The sequence below is a fragment of the Penaeus vannamei genome, chromosome 15 (assembly GCF_042767895.1).
Source record: "Penaeus vannamei isolate JL-2024 chromosome 15, ASM4276789v1, whole genome shotgun sequence".
NCBI lineage: Eukaryota > Metazoa > Arthropoda > Malacostraca > Decapoda > Penaeidae > Penaeus > Penaeus vannamei.
In genome coordinates this window covers 29,528,792-29,536,291 of record NC_091563.1, presented here as the reverse complement: position 1 = coordinate 29,536,291, position 7,500 = coordinate 29,528,792, and positions in this window count along the sequence as shown.

Here is a 7,500-nt window from a genome sequence, read left to right as displayed (position 1 = left end):
GTTTCATTGAACGGCAAAAGACTTGCAGGTGACGCGTGTTAGAAATCCGAATCCTTGATTAACTCAGTAAGGGTGTTTCTAAAATACTCAAATACAAAATCTTAAAGAGAATAAAATAAAGAAAAGCCGGATAACACGCATAACACCCTATCAAATAATGGCGTTTACTTAGGAAATCCTGGAATGAAGTTGAAATAAAATTCTGTCGATATTGCAGTAATTACAGAAACGTTTCTACGCGATATTCCTTTAGGGTATCATTCATGCAAAATACCCAAAATTTGCGCTGAACACAATTCCATGCAACACTCCATTATTTCACCCACGGAGCGAGGTCTATATACTGAAGACCTTGAAACATTATGACTCGAAATTCGGCCCAGATGGGAGCCTCGCGAACTCACTGTGTAGGTAATTTGTGAGATATTTTCCCCATCAACGACACCTACTAAAAAAATCCTCAGAAAATATTTTCTTGTTATAGAAGGTACATTATTACCTTCAGACCGAGCGACTTTCTATATGTGATCCATAGGCCTATCATAACAGTGATGCAAATTGATATCTCCTTAGTTGGCTTTTCCTTATATTTGTATTATGATCAGTAGAAATATATATATGCTATTGGAAACCATATACATGTTATCACGACAACGTTGGTTTTATTTCGTATTTTCGGAAATGAAGAGCGTAAAAAATTAATTCCGTTTCATTATCGTATATTTCCGCATCGGTCTTATTTAACGCACAGATGTTATACAAATATTTTAGTACTTATGTTGGCATGCAAGAGCTCAAAAATATAACGAGGATAACGATAAAAATGAATAACAACGACAACAATAACAATAGTAATTAATTAAAATAATGGATGAATAAAAAAGTAAAAATGGTTGGAGATGAAACGGCGATCTGCCCTTGGCAACTTATTTCCGTGACGTCATCATCCAATACGTAAATATTAACCTCGGTTTGTAAGTACAGTTGTGCGACGGCGATTTATATTTTTCAAGATGTATCGTAATATCAATCAAATATTGTTGTAATTATAAGTATTTAACACTACGTCTACTACACTCGTTAATGACTGTATGTGGTGAGTCTGCTAAGACAAGTGGTGTTATTGTTATCAGATATAATCATTTGTCACTAAAATCGAACAATTTGGATTTACTATCTTGAAAAAAAAACAGAGACTTTCTCTTGATTAATATCCATCCGAGCTTCCCGAGATTAATTTTCCTATTATTATTAGGAAAACGGAAAAAATGAAAAATCTGACCTTGGCCTCCGATAGAACGTAACATTCTAAGACAATTTTCCTCTATAGCATTTCCTTCCCTAACTAATAATAAGGGTAGGATATAGGCTACGAAAAAAAAATAAAGAGCCCCATTACTTCCAGCAGACGCGAAAGCGAGGAGGCGACGAAACAACTGGACGGATTAGTAGCGGATGACGTAAGCGAGGGAAATCAAATGAGCCAATGGGAATTGCACTTGTCCGTGACGTGACGACAGACACTAGCGACCAGTCTATTAGAGCCAATAAGATTTGTAATACATAATCACGTGATAATACAAGCTGGACCCAAAGGAAGTCGGGTAAAATTGAAGTCAGTTCCGCATGGATAGGCCCTGTGCAAGGTGCATTCGCGCTCTCATCATGCAAAACATTGTGGCAACAACGAAAACGAGTGGTGGACAGAGGTTGCAATTCCGTCAACTGCGACAACGAGGACTTTTGACGACTTGCAGGCTGGTCGTTGTAGATACCTTGTTGTCAAGGTAAGAAATTATCGGTACGAGATTTGCTCAGGCTTTTAACCTGCCAGAACATACGAGATTTTGTAGACTAGGCGGGGTTAGGAGGCGAAGACCCCTATTCACTCTGAATGTGCTTTGCAATAAGTAAATTACTTGAAAGATTTACTTCGATCATTCGCTTTTACCACACAATTTCCCTGATACTTATGCCCTCCCAGCTATTAGGGTTGATATCGTGGCTGTGCTTTGTGAAGGAAATGATGTCTAGTTTCATTTGAAACTGCTAAAGCTTTCTGAAAACGCTCGGGAAACGGTGTTCGGCGTCATATCCATATTTACCACCAAAAGTAACGTCGGTAACTGATAGAGTGGGATAATAGATAATAGTGTGACGATAAACAATAGAATTGAGTAGAACGTTTGCATTGTGCATCAGTTTCATTATGGCTGATCAGTGCACTAGTGTTATGGTAAACTATTCATTATTTTCGGAAACAACGAAACGATCTATTTTATTAGAGCACAATGTTACCAACAGAAAGCATGGAACTTTATCCACACTGTGAGGTCTGCTCCAACGACCAGTTTTAAGGTAAGATTTTGTCCAAAAAACAAACGGTAACAGATACCATCTTCCCTCCAAACCAAGCTTATAATAAGACCATGTTGTTTGGGGGATAGATTAATCCTCATGTTATAGATTATACCATGAGGATTTATAGTTTATAGGCAGACATAGTAGTTCAGTGTACAATACATCGAAAAAATCATCCACTGCCTGAGAATTATTTATACACATAATTCATACAGAAAGGATATTTTGTAAATTTATAAATCCGTATAGGGAAAGGCAAGTTTTTATTTGAATACGGAAATTACCAAGTGAAAGCAAACGAGACGTGTTTGTTAAACAGCGTTATCTCAGTACAAACTGCTACTAACCGCATCGATCCTCTGATTTGCCATTTTAGAGGAAAAACGGGTCCGGATTGATTGTTAAAGAGTAAGTGGAAACTATTCAAGAAGCAACATCTGATATCTTCTTGTATAAGTAAATAGATAGAGTATTATAGGTATAGATATGTGGTGTGTGTCGCGCGCTCTTTCATTATATAAATAAGTAATTGGTTGCTTTTCACTTCCCTACATAAACTGTTCAAGTGAATAGGATAATCTTGCTCTAAAGGGGCTTGACTTGGCATCAGTACTTCTCTCTCTCTCTTGCTTTCTTCTCTCTTCTCTCTCTCTCTTGCTCTCGCTTCTCTCTCTCTCTTGCTCTCGCTTCTCTCTCTCTCTCTCTCTCTCTCTCTCTCTCTCTCTCTCTCTTGCTTTCTTCTCTCTTCTCTCTCTCTCTTGCTCTCGCTTCTCTCTCTCTCTTACTCTCGCTTCTCTCTCTCTCTTGCTCTCGCTCTCTCTCTCTCTCTCTCTCTCTCTCTCTCTCTCTCTCTCTCTCTCTCTCTCTCTCTCTCTCTCTCTCTCTCTCTCTCTCTCTCTCTCTCTCTCTCTCTCTCTCTCTCTCCCTCTCTCTCTCTCTCTCTCTCTCTCTCTCTCTCTCTCTCTCTCTCTCTCTCTCTCTCTCTCTCTCTCTCTCTCTCTCTCTCTCTCTCTCTCTCTCTCTCCTTCTCTCCCTCTCTCCCTCTCTCCCTCTCTCCCTCCCTCCCTCCCCGCCTCTCTCTCTTTTTCTTCTCTTTTTTCTCTCTCTCGCTTTCTTCTCTCTTCTCTCTCTCTTGCTCTCGCTTCTCTCTCTCTCTCTCTCTCTCTCTCTCTCTCTCTCTCTCTCTCTCTCTCTCTCTCTCTCTCTCTCTCTCTCTCTCTCTCTCTTCTCGCTTCTCGCTTCTCTCTCTCTCGCTCTTTTAATCTCTCTCTCTCTCTCTCTCTCTCTCTCTCTCTCTCTCTCTCTCTCTCTCTCTCTCTCTCTCTCTCTCTATCTCTCTCTCTATGTATGTATGTATGTATATGCATGCGTGATTCTATATGTATATAGATATTTTATATGTAAATATATTTTATATGTGTATATATTATATATGTACATGTTATATATTTATATATATAATATTATATACGTATATATATATATATATGTATATATATATATATATATATATATATATATGTATACACACACACACACACACACATGGTGTGTATTTGTGTGTTATTTTGATTAAATACATTTCCGATCATGACTAAACAGCCCAACATGGCCTGTTTTGCGTGCTTCTCAGGCTGAAACTCCGAGATCTCTGGCGGCAACAAGGAAACCGCAGCCAAAATCGAAGCCCAACAAGCTGCGGCGTCGAAAACAAAGTTGGACTCTTCAGGTTAGATTTTAGGTTGGTTGTGTTGATTTTTCGTTAAGTTGGATTAAGTTGGCATAGCTTTAGTTAGGTTCAGATAATTCAGGTGAAGGCGTTTGAATAATAGGAATAATTGGAACGGAAGTGAAGAGTGCTGAAATAGAAAGGGAATGTTCTGAAATATTAAAATCGTGAGAATGAAAAAAAAAAAAGAAAGAGAAACAACTACGCTATTATGTAAGCCGTGCTCAGTTGTCAAATTAATCGGATATTGCGTTCAATTTTCTTTATTTATTTTATGTGCATTTTCTGTTATATTTCCATACTTTCCCCATGTATCAACCATCTGGGTTGATGTCACTGTAATGATAATTAGGTAATGGTTCGTTGGATGGCGCAAAAATCTCCTGGATGTTTAAAAGGCGCAAAGGAGGAGTATGGTAGCTTATCCAGTGATTTGGAAAGCCTGTCAGAGGATTTTTTTTCCAAATTGTTCTGTAGATTAATATAAACCCGTAGAGTCAGATTTTCTTGCTTTTGCTTTGGAATAATTGTACAAATATATGTGCATTGATATTTATATGTCATACATAAATGCATACAGTATGAATATGTATAAACATATAAATACAACTGATATTTTGTTTCCAATTTTAGTACAAACGTTGAATACATCATTGCTTAAATTATTCACTTTTCTCGGCGTATTGGGTATTACTGATGTGGGGATGACGCAGGATATCACACCAGGAGGTGAGTGTGACACCATCGCCCCTAAGAGGCCTAATCTGATAGCAAACACCGTAGCCGCTCCATCCATACTTTTTTGTGTGTGTATTGGTAATGGCGTCCTTTTAGGAAGAATTAGCACAGCCTGGATATAGGCCTACCGATAATTGCGCCATCATAGCTCGCTCCATAGTTAATGCTGCGATAAATAATTAGCTGCATACGGGTAGGCTGTTCTATTCGCATTGTCATGTTATCCGCACAACCAAGGCTCAGCTGGTTCTAAGCTGGGAGTGAAGCAAGTGCGGCCTTTGACGAACAAACGCGGGCTGAGCAAACAAGATAAAGAGAGATTGGGAGACATCCCTCGCTACAAGTGTGCGACTTTCTTGTGAATTTTGGTCACATCATCTTATTCTTTTTCTAATGACTTCATTGCGTGTAGAAGATAAGGCTTGCAAATAGCAAAGATGGAAAGACTAGTGTGTCTTTGTGCGCAGCTATTTCGATTGGGTACCTAAGACAGATGTTTTGGGCAACTGCTAGCAATGCGTTTGCAGTGATGAACTAGAGTATCTAAGAAAGGGAGTTTGTACACCTCCCAGCCCGCCTTCGAACGCATGGGTGATGGGCGTTCTGCTCCAGTTTAAGGCGTGGCTATCTGGCCGAATCGGTCATATTGGTGCGAGATCTTGGGGGGCTGAGGGAGCCAGCGATAAGGAGCTAGAGCGTCTTTTTCCTCGGGTATCTCCTGGTTTCCCAGGGTGCAATGAAAAAGTATTTTCTGTAAGTCCCTTAAAGAAATTAACAATATATATAAAGTAAACAAGTTTTATTAGATAATTTATGTATAACATGTAGTTAATTATTACAATATTCGTGTCCCCCCCCCCCCCCCAAAAAAAAAAAAAAAAAAAAAAGATCAAGAAATGGCTAATTTGAAACTGACTATCTACACTCATATTAATAAATTTTGAATCTGTAAATCGGTTTCCATGCTTCTTTCTGATAAAAAAAATATATACGCCATGAAACGCGAAACTTTCGGTGAAACAGAATAAGCCCTTGTGCTCCGTGTTGTTCAAACGAGAAGTATGCGCGGTGTTATTCAAGCGAGAGGCATGTGCGGTCTATTACGGCGGTGCTTTTCGCAGTTAAAACAACTGGCTTAACACTCTAATATTCGCCAGGTCCTAGACAAATATAAGGCCAGTTCAACCGCGCTCTTAGGAAATCCAGGAAGAAAGCAAGGTCGTCAGACCAAAGACAGCATCAACATTCCTCAGTCAACAAAGACGAAGTGAGGGAGAAGGGAGGGAGACGAGGAGAACAGGGAATCAGCAGCCAAGCTTACCACTGTCGCCGACGAGACGCCATGGACACAACAGATGAAGGTGGAAGGTCGTTCTCGGGGTCGAAGGAAAACAGGCGGAGGCGTCGCCCAACAGGTCCTGAGCCTGCTGCTGGTAGGAGGAACTTAGTATTTATTATTAGTATTATTGTTATTATTATTAATAATTACCATTATCAATATCATGGCCATGATCATCATCATCAATATCATGGTCATGATCATCATCATCAATATCATGGTCATGATCATCATTATCAATATCATGGTCATGATCATCATTATCAATATCATGGTCATGATCATCATTATCAATATCATGGTCATCATCATCATCATCATCATAATCATTATCGTCATCACCATAATCATATCATCATTGTTATCATTATTATTCATTAATGTCATCATTTTTGTCGTTATTACCATCACTGTTATTGTCTTTATCATGATTATAATCATTTTAATAATTATGTTCATTATTATGACCATTATTATTAATATTATTGTAGTTTTATTAACATAATTATTGTAGTTATTATTATTATTATCATCATCATCATCATCATTATTATTATCACCAGTGTTATCATCATTGTTAGTATTATTATTGTTATTGTTATCACCACTTATCATTATTGTTAATATTATTATTATCAATATTATTTGCGATTGTTTATGATTATGTATTCATTATTATTATTTATTTATTATCATTCTTATTTTTATTTATTTATTATCATTCTTATTTTTATTTGTATCATCATTTATTATTTTTTGTTATTATCATCATTTATTATTTATTATTATTATCATTGCCATTGTCATCACGGTTGCTATCGTTATTGTTGGTATCATAGTATCATCAAGGTTATTATTGTTATCATTATTATTTTTGATATTATTTTTATTATCATTATTGTTGTTGGTGTTATTATTATTGATATGATCTTTATTATTTTCATATCATTATCATAATTTATATTGTCAATATTACTTTTAACATCGTTATCAATGTTATCTTCATTATTATTATTGTTGTTGTTATTATTATTATTATTATTATTACTAATATCATCATCATTATGATTATTGTTATGATAATCATTATTATGATTATTATTATGATAATCTTTATTATGATTATGATATCATCCTACTTATCATTTTTGTTATGATTAGCATTATCATTGCTATTATTATCATCATGTTTAAGGTGTACATAACAATTCATTCATATTACGCAATTCGAGGTCAGGTTCTCCGCAAGTAGTCAAGGTCAAGTAAGATGATCTCGTGACATGACTTTCGACCCGAGTTCCCGAAACAACATATATTTAAAGCCACATTGTTT